Consider the following 16414-nt stretch of genomic DNA (forward strand, 5'->3'; position numbering starts at 1 on the left):
CAGTAGTACATAACTATGTGTCTAAACAACGCTTCTTCTTCCAATATAATATTAAATTGAGAAAGACACTGATTTTGAGGGTGCATTTAGAAAAATATATATATATTTAGGCTTGGGGGGAAAAAGGGCTGTCTTTCACAGAAACACAATAAATTTATCCTTTGAATCCCTCCTGAATCAACCATATGCAAACAGATAACTTTAGAACTGTGTTATTCTAGAGTAAGCCTCAGCCAAGTGTAGTTGAAAAGTGGTTGGGTATAATGAGGGCAACCCTGACACAAACATAGACAATATGCTTCCCGAGATAAAGAATTTAAAAAAAGAAAAAAAAAAAAAAAAACCAAAGTCAACTGAGAGCACAATATTTCAGGAGTAACTGTTTTCTCTTGATGCTCATTTAATTTGAAATTAGTTATGAAGACTTCAAACAACAGCACCTCAAGAATTACGTTTTTTGATCTTTCAAGGACATTGTCATTAGTACTATAATGTCTGTAACCTTCAAGGTTCAGGGGATAATGTTTAAAGAAGACTACGAAGTTAACATGTCAAAAAGTCAAGAATATGCTCAAGGCCAGGCACGGTGGCTCACACCTGTAATCCCAGCACTTTGGGAGGCCGAGGCGGGTGGATCACGAAGTCCTGAGATCGAGACCATCCTGGCTAACACGGCGAAACCCCGTCTCTACTAAAAATACAAAAATCAGCCGGGCGTGACGGCGGCGCCTGTAGTCCCAGCTACTCGGGAGGCTGAGGCGGGAGAATGGCGGGAACCCGGGAGGCGGAGCTTGCAGTGAGCCGAGATCGCGCCGCTGCACTGCAGCCTGGGCGACAGAGACTCCGCCTCAAAAAAAAAAAAAAAAAAAATGCTTATAAGCTACTGAGAAAACCTGTAAGAATATGCCCAGGGTACCAAGGAAACTGTAACTTCTTTTGGGGGGGGGGTACAAGGTATCCTTTACATTTTAACTCACTATTTTTTGTCTTAGCCTCTTTTCATTCCTTCTTGGCTTTATAGGGCCAGTGCTCTCACGATGTAATCGCTATAGAAGTGAAATCGCTCAGATCCCTATCATAACAGAATGGTAGAGTTACAGTTTCAGTGCACATATTTTACAGATGAGAAAGCTGAAGCTTGATAAGGTTGTGATTTGCCCCAAAGTGATGGCTAGCTGCGTCAAAATGGAGGAAAAAATCCAATTCTTCCCCTTATCAGGTAAGAGCATCTTTTCTAGTACACTGTGATTAAACTTTTCTGGGTAAATATTTCTTAAATGGTCTAACATTAGATACATTGGAATGGAAGACATGGCAGAATTAAAACTAAGGTTATAACAAATGATACGGATAAATTGGAGACTTGGCTGAGTCAATGCTGAATAGTATATGGTGGTTGATGGGGTGTTGACATTCTTTCTAACAGCAAATGTTTATCTGGCGTTGCAGGCTGAAACTGCATTTAGCATGGCTGAATTTACTTGGAATATGATTCCTGTAGAAATGATCTTAAGCCTTCGCACAACAGTTGCGCTAGAGAAAATTCATTCGCAAATGCTGGTCAGTATAGATATCATGTGGGTAAGACGTATATTCTTTCAGAATTCACTCTCTCGATTTTTCCTTTTGCACTACCGGCCATGACTAATTTTTCATAACCTTTGGGACTGATGATGTTACTTTGATATTTTGTCTACTTTTCTACTCCTCATAAGACCAGCAAAACTATTTGATTATTTATCCCTGCTAGGCTGTCATCCCAGGTATCCCCTATTGAACTTCTGTGCCTTCCCCTTTCCCCAGTATAAGGCCAACCACATGGAAGTGGGTGTAATTGTGTTGGAGAGTTGGGGTGTTTGAGTGTGCATGGAGATCAACCACAAGGATACCTGCAGGATAATGCAAAAGTAGACCAAAACATCAGCCAACTGTTACAACAGGATGGCAATCACTATGGCTAGTTTAAAAATAAAATAGAAAAAACAATGATTTTGGTTCTTTTCCTCTAGACAAAAAAATAAAATGTCAGGATAATTGGACCGTTATAAGGTATAAAATGTTAAGACTCATTTAGGGAAAAGAAAATGCAAATTGTAGTAGTTTGCAGTGGATCATAACCTGCTGAGTCAAAACTGGGACAAAAAAAAAATTAGGCCGGGCACAGTGGCTCACACCTGTAATCCCAGCACTTTGGGAGGCCAAGGTGGGTGAACACTTGAGGTCAGGAGTTCGAAACCAGCCTGGTAAAAATGGTGAAACCTCGTCTCTACTAAAAACACACAAAAAAACGGGGCACCTGTTTTTCCAGCTACTTGGGAGGCTGAGGCATGAGAATCACTTGAACCCAGGAGGAGGAGGTTGCAGTGAGCCGAGATCATGCCATTGCACTCCAGCCTGGGCAGCAGAGTAAGTCTCCATCTCAAAAAAAAAAAAAAAAGAAAAAGAAAGAAAAGAAAGCAGGTCATTGACATATAAGCCTTTAATCTTGTGTTTACCATTAGAATGAGTAAAGAAACCATGGTTTATTTTTGCATAATTTATAAATACCAATTTGTGGCATTTAATTTAAAATAAGAACATATTTGTATGTTGTATGTTGCCAAACATATAAAAATGTCACAAAACATGAGTTGATATTCCAGTTAGGAGAAAATTCAATTAAATGATCAAAATATTTCTCTGGCAAAGGTAGTGTCCACCCTGAGGTGAGTCCCTCTTGATGGAACCATGATAAATGACTTCCTTTTCAACACAAACATAGTCCCTCTTACCCATCAAATGGATAATGTCATATTTTATAGTCATGAATTTGTGTTTGCATTGTCAATGAGAAAGGATTATCAAATCACACATAGCTCCAAATTAAAATTGGCCAAAACCCAGGGACACCGCAAGACAAAGGCAAACATGTTAGCTCATCACAATGTAATATAACTCTTATAGTTCTGAAATATTCAAGGGATTGTGTACTTCCCCAATAAATAGGATGATAAACCAGTAAGTAGAATAATACTTTGGGATCAGTGCCAAAATAATATCTATTACTTTAACTTAAGAAAAATTCAAATTCAGAAAGATAAATTTGTATGTCCTCACCTATATGTGGAAGCTAAAAATACGGAACTCGCCGAAGTAGAAACTGGAATGGTGGTTACCAGCGGCTGGGGGTGGGGAAAGGCAAGGTGATGATCAAAGAATATAATGTTTCAACTAGATGGGAGGAATAAATGATAGTGTTTGAGGTGATGGATATTAATTAGCTTGAGCCAATCATTCCACATTGTATACACATATCACAGCATCATTTTTTACCTTATGAATATATACAGTTATAACTTGCCAATATCCAATTAAAAAGTTAAAAAAATATAAAGAGGCAAATTTTTCTTTTCAATTATTTTGTATAAATGAAGATCCTTTTTAAAAAATAGTTTCTTGCCTTTTGTTAGTCTCATTAACAAAAAAACTTACATTAATGACAGTAGCTGAAAGGGCACGTTCCAGTGGGTCACCAAGACTGCTTATTGGAGAATGTACAGCCAGGAGTCCACAGAAAGGCAATGTAATCTGGGGGTTACGAAGGCAAATATGAGTAGGTCAGATACAGCCTTGACCCTGGCTTTCATATGTAATTGCTGCATGTCTATTTTCATCTCTGAGCCTTGACTTTCCTATTTCTAAAGTGGATATTATAATGGTATCTACTGTATTCATCCTGCTGAAAGAAATACATGGTGTAATATGTGCAAAACAATTAGCAGAGGGTCCAGGTTATCGTAAATTCTAAATAAATCTTAGATTTTATTTTGTGTTTAATATTTTTACTATTACAAAAGTGGCCCAAGTCAGAGCTTCATTATAACTTGGAAATTTTTTTTATCACTGAGCTGACATGTTTGAGTCTTTCATTAACGAAGAATAGTTTTCACAGGTAGGTGACTACATAGGTAATTTGATGACAACTGAAGTCATAAAAAGAGAAGACTTTTAAAAATGTTCTCATGATATTGAAGCAAAAGGAGCACCAGACAGGGAGATGGGGTACAGGAGTGCTAGTCCTGACTCTCTTACTAAATTGCTGAGTGATGTACAAGTTGTTTGGGGGCCTTAGTTTCCTTAATCAATATACAGATTTTTATTGTCACTTCCAGTTCAAACATCATATGATTGGGTTGCGTAGGACTGTGAAGTCAGAAAACTCTTCCTTTTGTTTGGTACACAGAGAACTTGGCCAATTTTTCTGTGATGTGTCTTAGGGTGCTCTGGAAGCACTTCTTATCATGGAAATTCTTGTGCAAGGGACTTTTTTTTTTTTATGGGAATGTTCCTAGGAAAAATGTGTAAGGGAGTAAGGAAAGAAGGAGAAAGAAAGAGGAAGAAGCTAAGTAGCGATATGGTTTAGGTGAAGTCTTGCTCCAGACTGATCTTGTGGGGAACTCTGGAACATAAACTACACCACAACATCTACCTCACTTTTTAGATAAGAAAGGAGGACTTTATCCCCGCAGAGGTCACCTGGATGCCCAAGGCTGGGGGTAAGACGGCTCCGGTTACCCAAGATCTAAGCAGCAGAACCTTTGTCAACCGGTAAAAGAAATTGCTAAGTACTCAGAAGAGGCACCAGCCACTCTAGTGCATTACTTGATGTGCTGCATACTGAAAGCGCTTGAACTTACACAACAGCTTCCATAAATCAGCCTCATCATTATAGGATATCACTGTGCAACATTTCCTGTTTTACTGGGCAGATGCTATAAACTTTTTAAAATTGTTTGCTTGATCTTTCCTAACTTATGGTTACAAAGTTCACCATCTCCTCTATTTTCTGAGGGTCACAAGGCCCTTCAACTGATTGGAAGGCAATTTAAGGAGATGATCTTTGGATGTACTTGTGTATTAGAAAAATCTAGACATTGAAACCAAAGTAGGGTGTGGAAGCCCTTAGGAACTGACCATCAGTCACGTCCCTCTTTTCTTCCTGAAAAGCGATTCTTATATTTTTATTCTAAAACATTATCTTCCTTTTCCACAGCAAGTGTCAACTTCATCAGAAGTATACCTTATGCTAAGAAAGTACCTTTTGAAAGAAAAATGTGAAACCCAGACATCAAGTTTTTCTTTTAAAATAGGTAAAGAGGTGGATGTTCATGTTTTAAACTAACAAGTAAAACATCGTTTTGGATACCAAGATCACCGCTCATTCTACTGTAACACGTGATCTAGTAAGAGACTGCATGGCATTTCAGTGGCTGTTGACTTCCAACCTCTCTGGTCTAGCATAAATCCTGAGAGAGTGTGACACATTTTCCTCTTAGGCTTCTAGAATAGAATATCCCTGGTTTTCATTTTCTTTGAGATAAATTATGTTACACTGGACTCTCTTACATTATTTCAGTCAAAGTATCTTCCTTCAAGTACTGATTTATTTCCATCATTGTGGCAAGATATAGTAGATGACAAAAGTTAAGAAGCTTTTACCTGTAAAACAAATTACTGGAAGTTTTTCTAGTAAGAAAGGGAAATTAGATCCAAAGTTGGATATCACCTTTTAGACCTAATATATCCTATTAATAAAATTTGCATAAATTTTTAAAGAATTTAAATTATATCTAAATGTATATAAGTTAGTCCTGATTTGGTTTGAAGGGTAGAGTTTATTTATTTATTTATTTAACTTGTGGGATTATTTTCTCTTCTCTCTTTCTTCTTTCTTTTTTCTTTCTCTTCTTTCTTCTTCCTTTCTTAGGAGACACAAATTTACGTAAAGAATATCACTATTATTCAGTTTTTAAATGTATTAACTCTAAAAGCTTTGAAATATTAAGCAATGAATTTCATTTCATAGTTTATGAACAAATGTGAATTTCACAATTACTTTGATGTGTAGGGTTTGTTTTCTGGCTAAGACATTTGTGGTAAGTTGAATGCTCACTGTGCAGAGTTAATTCTTTTTAACTACATTAAATTTTCATTATAACTGCTCATATAAAACTAATGCCACTTCACTATAGCAGAAAGTGCTCATATCACCGTATGGCTCACAAAACTGTTTCTCTGTTAATATCTTACCTTATTTTCAGGCACCTATAAAATACTCATGAACATTTATTCAATATTGAAATGTAACATAAATATCATTCCAAAAGCAAGTTTTATTTTTCTTAACCTTCAGTCTTTAAATGAGAAAGGGAAAAAAAACAGATGTCTTCTCCCCCAGCAGAGCACATTTCAGAAACAAATACGCTACATCTGTTTAAGCTGGCATGGATGGGGCCCTGCAGGGTAATGCATTACTTCAGATTTCAAAACTGACAGTCTTCAGACTAGTGGTTCTCCATGCTGCAAATAAAGATTTTATTTTCCAATGATATTTATTTAGGATTTTTTTTGCTAGGTGAATTGAGCTTGTGAGTTTATGAATTCTACTAAAGCAATTATCTCCCCAATTCAGAAGGAGCTGCTAGAACCTCTCATGTGAGTACCACACAGCCAGCAGGTTCCCTCATCATAGATCATCACAATAGGCATTTTGGTGGTTTATTTGGAAGGCATTTTTATGCTAAATCCCATTTTTCAATACTTTGCAACTTCTTCAAAAGCTTTTCTTTAGCCTTAATGTGGAGTTAAGAGCAATTTATCCATTTTTTGAGAGATTGATGCATGAGTAAAGCATTTCTCAGGTATTTGAAGACTGGATAATATCAAATTAGGCCATGATAAAATATAGTTGAATCTAGCATTTTAAATTGAAGAACCGTATGAAAGCACTGAATTCAGATATTTTGATTCTGAAGAATACACAGGGAATATTTCGCATTCACAAAGGATTTTCTTCCTAACCCCTCTTTCCCTATACCCACCATTCCCCAAACACAAACATGCACACATTCTTTTGAAGTATGTGAAGGCGAAATCATAGCAGGCATACCCCTCAGTCTATGCCTGTGGGCATGATTTGAAACAGAAACCTTGAGGGGGTTTATTTCTGTTAAAATGCATAGACAAGTCCATGGTTTTTTCAAATTTGCACACAAAAACTCAATACAAGGGGAGTCAATACATGTTTATATGTATGTACAAACATATACAGGAACTTATTAATATATAATATATTTACGCTACTGGCAGAGACAGGCAATTAAACAATGTGCAATTGAGCATGTAAAACTGAGGTCCGGTCACCAGATGGAAGTGTATTTGGGGACAAGTCTGCCAACTTGTGCTATACGCAATATGCTTATACTCAGAAAATACATCATCCATGAAAGGAATGAAATGAAAGTTTGCTTTCTTTATTCAGTTTCAACAGGAGTAGTGTTTTGATGGGTTTTCTTTTTTTGTATTGCTTTCATTACAGGAGAAAAAGCAATAATGCCCTAATTGCCAGAAAACGTGCATACAACATAAGAGTTGGGAATCTGAGCTTTTGAAAGCCATACCAGAGATTTTCTCTAATACCTTTATTTTCAAAGTGTCTTTCCCCAAGGGGAAAACATATCTCTGCAGACGTCATCTCATTGATCCTCACATGATCATTGTTAAGGAGTCAGGAAGGCTAGGACTTCTGTAGATTCCACCAGTGAAACAGACAGACAATAGCCATTAGAATGACTTGATTGAAATTATAGAGTAAGTTGGGAGCACAGCTGGTGCAAGAATCTGGGTCTGCTGTTTGCCAGAGCTTTCTTCTATCCGACAGAACATATTGCCTAAAGCTGAGAATCCCACAGTGTCCTTGATTACGTATTTTCAAATTATAGCTCACTTTAGAGATTCCTATTAAAAATGGAGTATGGCAGCAGGCCTGGAAATCATTTAGGAAACCCCAGGTTTCAAGAGGGTGGGAGATTTAAGAAGCAGGGCTGGAGGGATGAAATATCTAAAACACGGGTGGGGATGGAATGTCTAAATGGCGGTCTACTGGATCTTTCTGCATAGAGGGCATCATGCTAGGTACTCTGCTGGTTAATCAGAAAGATGCAGAAGGTATTCCCTAGGAGTTTATTTATTTACTTGACAAGGGTCTTCTTGTGAAAGCCTCATTTCTTGCAAAAGCCTTCCTGTAAGTTGCTGGAGAAGGCAGATGAAGACTAGGACGATGTATAGCTATTTTAGAAGCCCAAGGGCAGCTTGAAATGAACTCCCTCATAAAGTAGAGGGGAGAGCTCTCTTGGGAAGAATTCAGTAGGCTCCCTCTTGTCTCACTTGGATTTTTTTAAGATGTAGTCTAGTAGGAATAGACATTTCCCTCATGAATTATTGATAGCCTAAAGCAGTTTTAATTGTTTTTCCTTTCAGTGCTATATAGAGAAACTCAATAATGATTCTCACTGCAATATTAGCATATATTTTAGCATGCCATAATACCGAGGGAAAGCACCTAATTTTCCTGAAACAATATGCTTCTTTAACTTTGAGAAATATGATTTAAATTAGTAATAAAAATGAGAAGTGATCCAACTTAGATTATAAAATTGCTTTCTGTACTGAAATATTCTGTAGGAAAAGAAGAAAAGAATACATTTATGTACAATTTAATTTAATCATGTGAAAGCATAGTTAAACATTGAAATATGGGATTTGTAGATATCAGATAAATTTCACTACTACATGAGGGTCTTTTCTTGGTCACAGATTTTAACTCTTTATATAACTTTTTTTCAAGCATGAATATGCACAATGTAGTGAACCTTTGCCACAAAACAAACAAAAAAGAAAAAACACTGAAATATAACTATCTATAGTCCCACTCTCAAAAAATAACAACTCTTAATATTTTGATGTATACTTCTAGTCCTTTTCATTTTACATACATTTATTTTTAAATAATATTCTATTACACTTGTATAGTCTGCTTCTCCCTCTTATTAATATGCTATCAATGGCTTTCCATTAAAAAAATTATTCTACAATGGGATTTTTACACTATGAATTGCAATGTATCATAAGGATGTTTATAATTTACAAATTATTCTTCAACTTAGGTAAATAATTCCAGTTTTTTTACTATTGTGATAAACATCATTATTAACTGATCCTAGTACATATTTCTCATCTCTTCTAGAATTCCTTAAAGTCAGTGTTATAAATACCAATATAGAAGCACATAAATACTTGGTCTTTTGTGAGTTTATGTCAAATTATTGATTAGGGAGAGACTTCTGGTTCCAAAATGGCAGCATAGAAGCAACCTGGCTTCACTTTCTACAAGAGAAAACCAAAAACAAATATATAGTGCTGGAATTATCAGCAGCAGTATCACACAACTCAAATACGATAAGGCAACAGTGCCTGGACTGACAGAGATATGAAAAAGCTTTGAGTAGATGGTAAGAGAATTAGACTTTCATCTCCACAACACCCTTCTTCCCAATCTGCCCAGCACCAAGTACACAGAAAGCTTCTTCCTGACTCGTGGTTTTTACATTTGAAAAAGGGAGATTAAGGTGGACAACTAGCTTCCCCACCATCTTGGGTTCCTTGGCAGGAGACCTGTCCCTGTTTCAAGTCAAAGAAAGCATGGCGAGTGCCTGAAGGGTGAAATATGCCTGCGGACAGCCAGAGACAAAAGTGGAAGGTGGGACTATCATTCCCAGCTCTGAAAACTCTGCTCTATAACTCAGCCAATGGAGAGACATTAAAAAAAATCATTAACCAGAAACAAGTGGGATTTATCCCAGGGATGCCAAAGATGGCTCAACAAACACAGAACCAAGAATAAAACCGCATGATCATTTCAACAGGTTCTGAAAAAGCGTTTGATGAAATTCAAAATCCCTTTATGGCAAAAATCCTAACAAAACTGAGTATAGAAAGATCATACTTCAAAATGATAAAGGTCATATATGACAGACCCACAGTTAACATCATACTTAACAGAAAAAAACTGAAAGGCTTTACTCTAAAATTTGGAGCAAGACAAAGATGCCCACTTTCACCACTTTTATTCAAAATAATACTGGAAGTCCCAGTCAGAACAATTAGGCAGGAAGAAGGGCATTCAAGTTGGAAAGAAAAAGTCATATTATCCTTGTTTGTAGATGACACCGTCTTATACTTAGGAAAACCTAAAGACTCTACCAAATACTTGTTAGAACTGATAAATGAATTCAGTAAAATTACAAGACACAAAATTAGCATACAATTATCAGTAGCATTTATACATGTCAATAGTGAGCAATCTAAAGAAAAATCAAGAAAGAAATCTAATTTTAAGTAGCTACAAGGAATATAGAATGCTAGGAATGAACTTAACCAAAGAAGTGAAAGATACATACAAGCAAAACTATAAAACACTGATGAAAGACATTTAAGAAGACATACAAGAATGAAAAGATATTCTGTACTTATGAATTAGAAATATTAATATTATTAAAACGATAACAGTACCCAAGAAAATTTACATATTCAATGCAATCCCTATCAAAATACCAATGACATTCTTCTCAGCTGTAGAAAAAGCAATCCTACAATTTATGTGGAACCACAAAGACTCTGAACAGGCAAAGCAATCCTGAGCAACAGCAACAAAAAAAGCAAAACTAAAGACATTACACCACTGGACACCAAAAAATACTACAAATCTCTAGTGACTAAATCAGCACAGTATTGGCATAAAAGCAGACACACAGAACAATGAAACAGAATAGAGAACCCAGATATTAATCCATGCACTTCCAGCTACCTCGTCTTCGACAAAGACACCAAAAACATACAATGAGGAAAGGACAGTCTCTTTAATAAATGGTGCTGGGAAAACTGGATAAACCATATGTAGAAAAACAAAACAAGACCTCTATCTCTCACTATATACAAAAATCGACTCAAAAATTAAGTAAAGATTTAACTCTAAGCCTTGAAACTTTGAAATTACTAGAAGAAAACATTGGGAAAACACTCCAAGACATTGGTCTAGGCAAAATTTTTTGTGTAAGCCTAGGCAACCAAAGCAAAAAAAAGACAAATATATATATTTTTTCCACGCCAGAAGTCTGTTTATTTTGCAAAGGAAGAGTCCAGAAAACCATATGGAATGCAATTGATGATGATATTTAGTTCAGAACGTGCAAGAACAGAATAAATAATAAATTATTAAGACATGATACAGAATCACTGAGAATTAAGTTTAAAATACTTTAAAAAGTTTTTAAAATTACAGATTGATATAATCATTTTAAAATGAATCTTATATAAAACGAAAATCAGAATAGTGTATCGGATTATGAAATGAAGTTACGATGGAAAACAATTATGCACAGGACATTGATGAAACTAAATTCTCTATACTAAATAAATTAATCAGGAAGAATTACATGAAACATTATGACTGAATGAGAATAGAAAATATCACAGGCTTAAACTATGTAAATGATATTACATGATTAATCTTTAATATGGATGTGAAAGGTGACATAAACATTAAATTAACACTAGATTGCAATGTTAAGGAAATAAGGGATAGAACTAACAATGTGAGAGAAATAAGTGTCTCATCTGTCTCCACGTCCTGTTGAATCCTCCCATAAAATACGTCTTAAATTAAAAGACAAATATTTTTATCTATTTATGTAAAACTGAAAAGCTTCTGCACAGCTAAGGCAACAATCAACAAAGGGATAACCTGCAGTATCAGAGACATTATTTGCAAACTATCCATCTGACAAGGGATTACGAACCAGATTATATATGGAGCTCAAACAACTTAGTAGCAAAAATAATGATAATAATAATTATCCATCTGAAAAACGGGGAAAATATCTGAATAGATATTTCTCAAAAGATGACACACAAGTGGTCAACAGGTATCTGGAAATATGCTCAACATCACTAATTATCAGAGAAATGCAAATCAAAACCAAAATGAGATATCACCTTACCCTAGTTAAAATGCTTTTATTAAAAAGAAAGAATAACAGATGCTGGCAAGGATGTGAAGGAAGGAGAACTCTAATACACTGTTGGTACGAATGTAAATTAGTACAGCCACTACGAAAAATTATGTGGAGGTTTCTTAAAAAACTTAAAATAGAGCTCCATATGATCTAGCAATTCTGCTAATGAGCATAAAAGAAAGGAAATCAATATATTGAAGAGATATCTGCACTTCCATGTTAATTACAGCACTATTCACAATAGTCAAAATACGAAATCAATTTAAGTGTCCATCAGTGAATAAATGGATAAAGAAACTGTAGTATATATAAACAATGGAATATTTTTCAGCCACAAAAAATAAAATCATGTGATTTGCAGCAACATGGATGGAACCTGAGTTCATTATGTTAAGTGAAATAAGCCAGACACAGAAAGAAAAATATCATATTTTCACTCACGTGTGTGAGCTAAAAAGTGAAGCTAGATATTAGATTGGTAGTTATCAGAAGCTGTGAAGGGTAGTGAAAAGGGGCTGATGAAAAGAAGTTGATTAATGAATACAAATATACAGCTTGATACAAGAAATACAACCTAGTGTGAGATCAGTAGACTGACTACAGTTTACAATAATGTTGTATATTTCAAAACTGCTGGAAAAGAATCATTTGGATGTTTCTAGCATAGAAAAAAAACAAATATTTAAGGTTATAGATATCTCAGTTACACTGATTTGATCTTCAGAAAGTATATGAATATATCAAATTACCACGTGTACCCTGAAAAATACATGGATCAACTTAAAAATATTTTATATATTTTTAGGTCTGTCATAAGCCTTATTGTGGTAACCATCTACACTCTCTCCCAAAATGATCTCATCTACCCCCTTAGCATTATTACATCTACCAAATGTATATATCCAGCCCTGAACTTTCTTCTGGATACAGACTCATGTATCCCTCTCCCTATTTGATGTCTCTATCTTGCTGTACCACAAGCATGTAAAATGTGACACATCCAAAACTGACTCTTGATGTTTTTCTTTTCCTAAATCTTTTCCTTTTTAATGTTTTTCTTACCATTAATAGCAGCTACAATTTCCTCTAAGTTGCTTAAGTCAAGAAAATGGAAAACATTTTTGATTATTATCTTTCTCTCTCTTCAATAGTCAATCCATCTTAAGCCATCTAATGCTATCATTGTTTTCTGTATGGCATTGCTTGTTACTAAGAAAGTCTCCCTGTCATCTTTACAAAAGAAAGAATTTAGATTTGTATAATCCAAGGTCTGTAACTGTATTGTCTTTGTGTATTTCCTGATGCCATTTTCTTTTGGAAGTATTATTAAAATATTATAAATCGTAGGAATTTCATTTCCATGTACTCTAAAGATATCTAATTAAAACAGGCAGATTTATTATCAAAAAGTAGAAAGATTGGTTAATAATCAAAGGAAGAGAACTTGGTTTGGTATGGCTTAGAGGAAATGGGCCTTCTTTGATGTTAACATTTGTTTAAAGGAGCCTGAAAGCATAATGGCATAAGAAGGTGAAAGGAAAGGCAGTGATCTGCTTACTTGTACAAAGCTTCACGAGCTTCTTTTATTATTATTATTATTATACTCCTCAAGAAACCTATAAAGGTATAGATCTTTCCCTTTCGTAAGTAAAACATAATAGACATTTTAGTGATAAACTCCTTACCCCATTTTTTTTAGCTTAATGCATTCTAAGTTCCACAGCTTAATGCTAGGAAAAATAAAATATTCTGGAGGGAAAGGATGACACATAAGTCCCCTAGCCTGACCAAAAGTCTGATAAGATTATTTCATTGTACAAATGTTAAATATTTCTTGAAAAAATCCTAACTGGTATACATTTGCCTTTCTCAGAAGGAGACTAATATACTCCATTGTCTAGTTTATTTCATTTTAAAAAGATAAGTTAAAATTTTTTTTGCTTTGAATGTATTGTTCCTTAAAGAAAAAAAGTTCCTCTCTGCACTTTAAGAAAAATCAAACTATGATGATAAAGTTTGATTGCTAAACATGAAATAATTTTTTGAGGCTGGGTGCTGTGGCTCAAGGCCTGTAATCCCAGAACTTTGGGAGGCCGAGGCGGGTGGATCACGAGGTCAGGAGATCGAGACCATCCTGGCTAACACGGTGAAACCCCGCCTCTTCTAAAAATACAAAACATTAGCCAGGAGAGGTGGTGAGCGCCTTTAATCCCAGCTACTCAGGAGGCTGAGGCAGGAGAATGGCATGAACCCGGGAGGCGGAGCTTGCAGTGAGCAGAGGTCGTACCACTGCACTCCAGTTTGTGAGACAGAGAGAGACTCCATCTCAAAAAAAAAAGAAGGAAGGAAGGAAGGAAGGAAGGAAGGAGGGAAAGAAAGAAAGAAAGAAAAAAGAAAGAAAGAAAGAAAGAAAGAAAGAAAGAAAGAAAGAAAGAAAGAAAGAAAGAAAGAAAGAGAAAGAAAGAAAAGAAATAATTTTTTGAAATAGTCATTTGGCTATACCTCATTTAATAGTTATTAAATGAGCTAATGGAAGCTTCTTTGTGGAACTCAGGCAGCCCAGAAGAGTGGGTTTCACCCAGAGCAGAACACCCCTTCACCAAGGGACAGCCAAAGTGCTTTGTTAAATGGGTTCTAGTTCCCATAACCCCCTAACTGGGTGAGATCCGCCAACAGGTGTAACCAGATACCCTATACAGGGGCCTTCCTACTGGTATCAGGTTGGTGCCTCTTGAGGTCGGAGATCCCAGGGGAAGGAGTAGGCACCCATCTTTGCTGTTCTCCATTTTCTTAGGGTGACATATCTAGGTGCAGAAGCAACTCAGATGAATAGGGCCTAAAGTGAACCCCCAGCAAACCGCAGAAGCGCTACAGAAGAGGAACCTGACTGCTGAAAGAAAAATAAGCAAACAGAAAGCAACAACAGCATCAACAAGAAAAGTCCCCACAAAAACCTCATCCAAGGATCAGCAACCTTGGAAATCAAAACTAGACAAACTCATGAAGAAGAGAAAGAATTGATGAATAAATGCTGAAAACCCAAGTGACCAGAGTGCCTCTTCTCCCCCAAATGACAGAAACACCTCCCCAGCAAGGGCTCAGAGCTGGATGGAGGATAAGATGTATGAATTGACAGAATCAGGCTTCAGAAGGTGGGTAGTAACAAACTTCGCTGACATAAAGGAGCATGTTCTAACCCAATGCAAAGAAGCTGAGAACCATGATACAAGGTTACAGGAGCTGCTAACTAGAATGACCAGTTTAGAGAGGAACATAAATGACCTAATGGAGCTGAAAAACACAGTACGAGAACTTTGTGAAACATACAAGTATCAATAGCTGAATCGATCAAAAGGAAGAAAGAATATCAGAGCTTCAAGACTATCTTGCTGAGGTAAGGCTGGCAGACAAGATTAGAGAAAAAAGAATGAAAAGGAGCAAACAAAATCTCCGAGAATTATGGGACTATGTAAAAAGACTGAACCTACGACTGATTGGAGTACCTGAAAGAGACAGGGAGAATGGAACCAAGTTGGAAAACACACTTCAGGATATCATCCAGCAGAATTTCCCCAACCTAGAAAGACAGGACAACATTCAAATTCAGAAAATACAGAGAATTCCAGTAAAATACTCCATGAGAGGATCAGTCCCAACATACATAATCATCAGATTGTCCAAGGTCAAAATGAAAAAAAAAAAAAAATAGAAGTTAAGGGCAGCTAGAGAGAAAGGCCACATCACTTACAAAGGGAAGACCATCAAACTAACAGGGATCGCTCAGCAGGAACTCTACAAGTCAGAAGACAGTGGGGGCCAATATGAAACATTCTTAAAGAAAAGAGTTTTCAACCCAGAATTTCATATCTGGCCAAACTAAGCTTCATAAACAAAGGAGAAATAAAATCCTTTTCAGACAAGCAAATGCCGAGGGAATTCATCACCACCAGGCATGCCTTCCTGAAGGAAGCACTCGACGTGAAAAGGAAAAAGCAGTTCCAGCAACTACAAAAACACATTAAAATACAAAGACACTGTGAAGAAACTGCATCAACTAATGTGCAAAATAACCGGCTAGCATCATTATGACAGGATCAAATTCACACATAACCTGAATGTAAATGGGCTAAATGTCCCCATTAAAAGATGCAGACTGGAATATTCGATAAAGAGTAAAGACCCATCAGTGTGCTATATTCAGAAGACCCATCTCACGTGCAAAGACACACACCGGTTCAAAATAAAGGGATGGAGAAATATTTACCAAGCAAATAGAAAACAAAAAAAAAAAAGGCAGGGATTGCAATTCTAGTCTCTGATAAAACAGACCTTAAACAAACAAAGATAAAAAAGACAAAGAAGGGCGTTACATAATGGTTAAGGGATCAATTCAACAGGAAGAGCTAACTATTGTAAATATATATGCACCCAATACAGGAACACCCAGATTCATTAAAAAAAAAAAAAAAGTTCTTTGAAACCTGCAAAGAGACTTAGACACCCACACAATAATAGTGGGAGAC

The 16414-nt window shown here is 36.1% G+C and overlaps 1 long non-coding RNA gene across 5 annotated transcripts in view; it reads right to left on the reverse strand.

Moving 5' to 3' along the window:
- LOC105483471 (uncharacterized) overlaps window positions 1–16414 on the reverse strand; it is a 277589-nt gene that overhangs the window by 142004 nt on the left and 119171 nt on the right. For 3 of the 5 annotated variants that reach the window (XR_011622713.1, XR_003018404.2, XR_003018403.2), the window contains exons 3-4: window positions 3472–3567; window positions 978–1072 (exon numbers count right to left, since the gene is read on the reverse strand). This is a non-coding gene — a long non-coding RNA (uncharacterized lncRNA). Of the gene's footprint in view, window positions 1–977; window positions 1073–2296; window positions 2419–3096; window positions 3211–3471; window positions 3568–16414 lie in introns of all 5 variants that reach the window. The other 2 variants (XR_011622712.1, XR_011622714.1) reach the window with 2 other exon arrangements.

Source organism: Macaca nemestrina, chromosome 4 (assembly GCF_043159975.1).
Source record: "Macaca nemestrina isolate mMacNem1 chromosome 4, mMacNem.hap1, whole genome shotgun sequence".
Classification (NCBI taxonomy): Eukaryota; Metazoa; Chordata; class Mammalia; order Primates; family Cercopithecidae; genus Macaca; species Macaca nemestrina.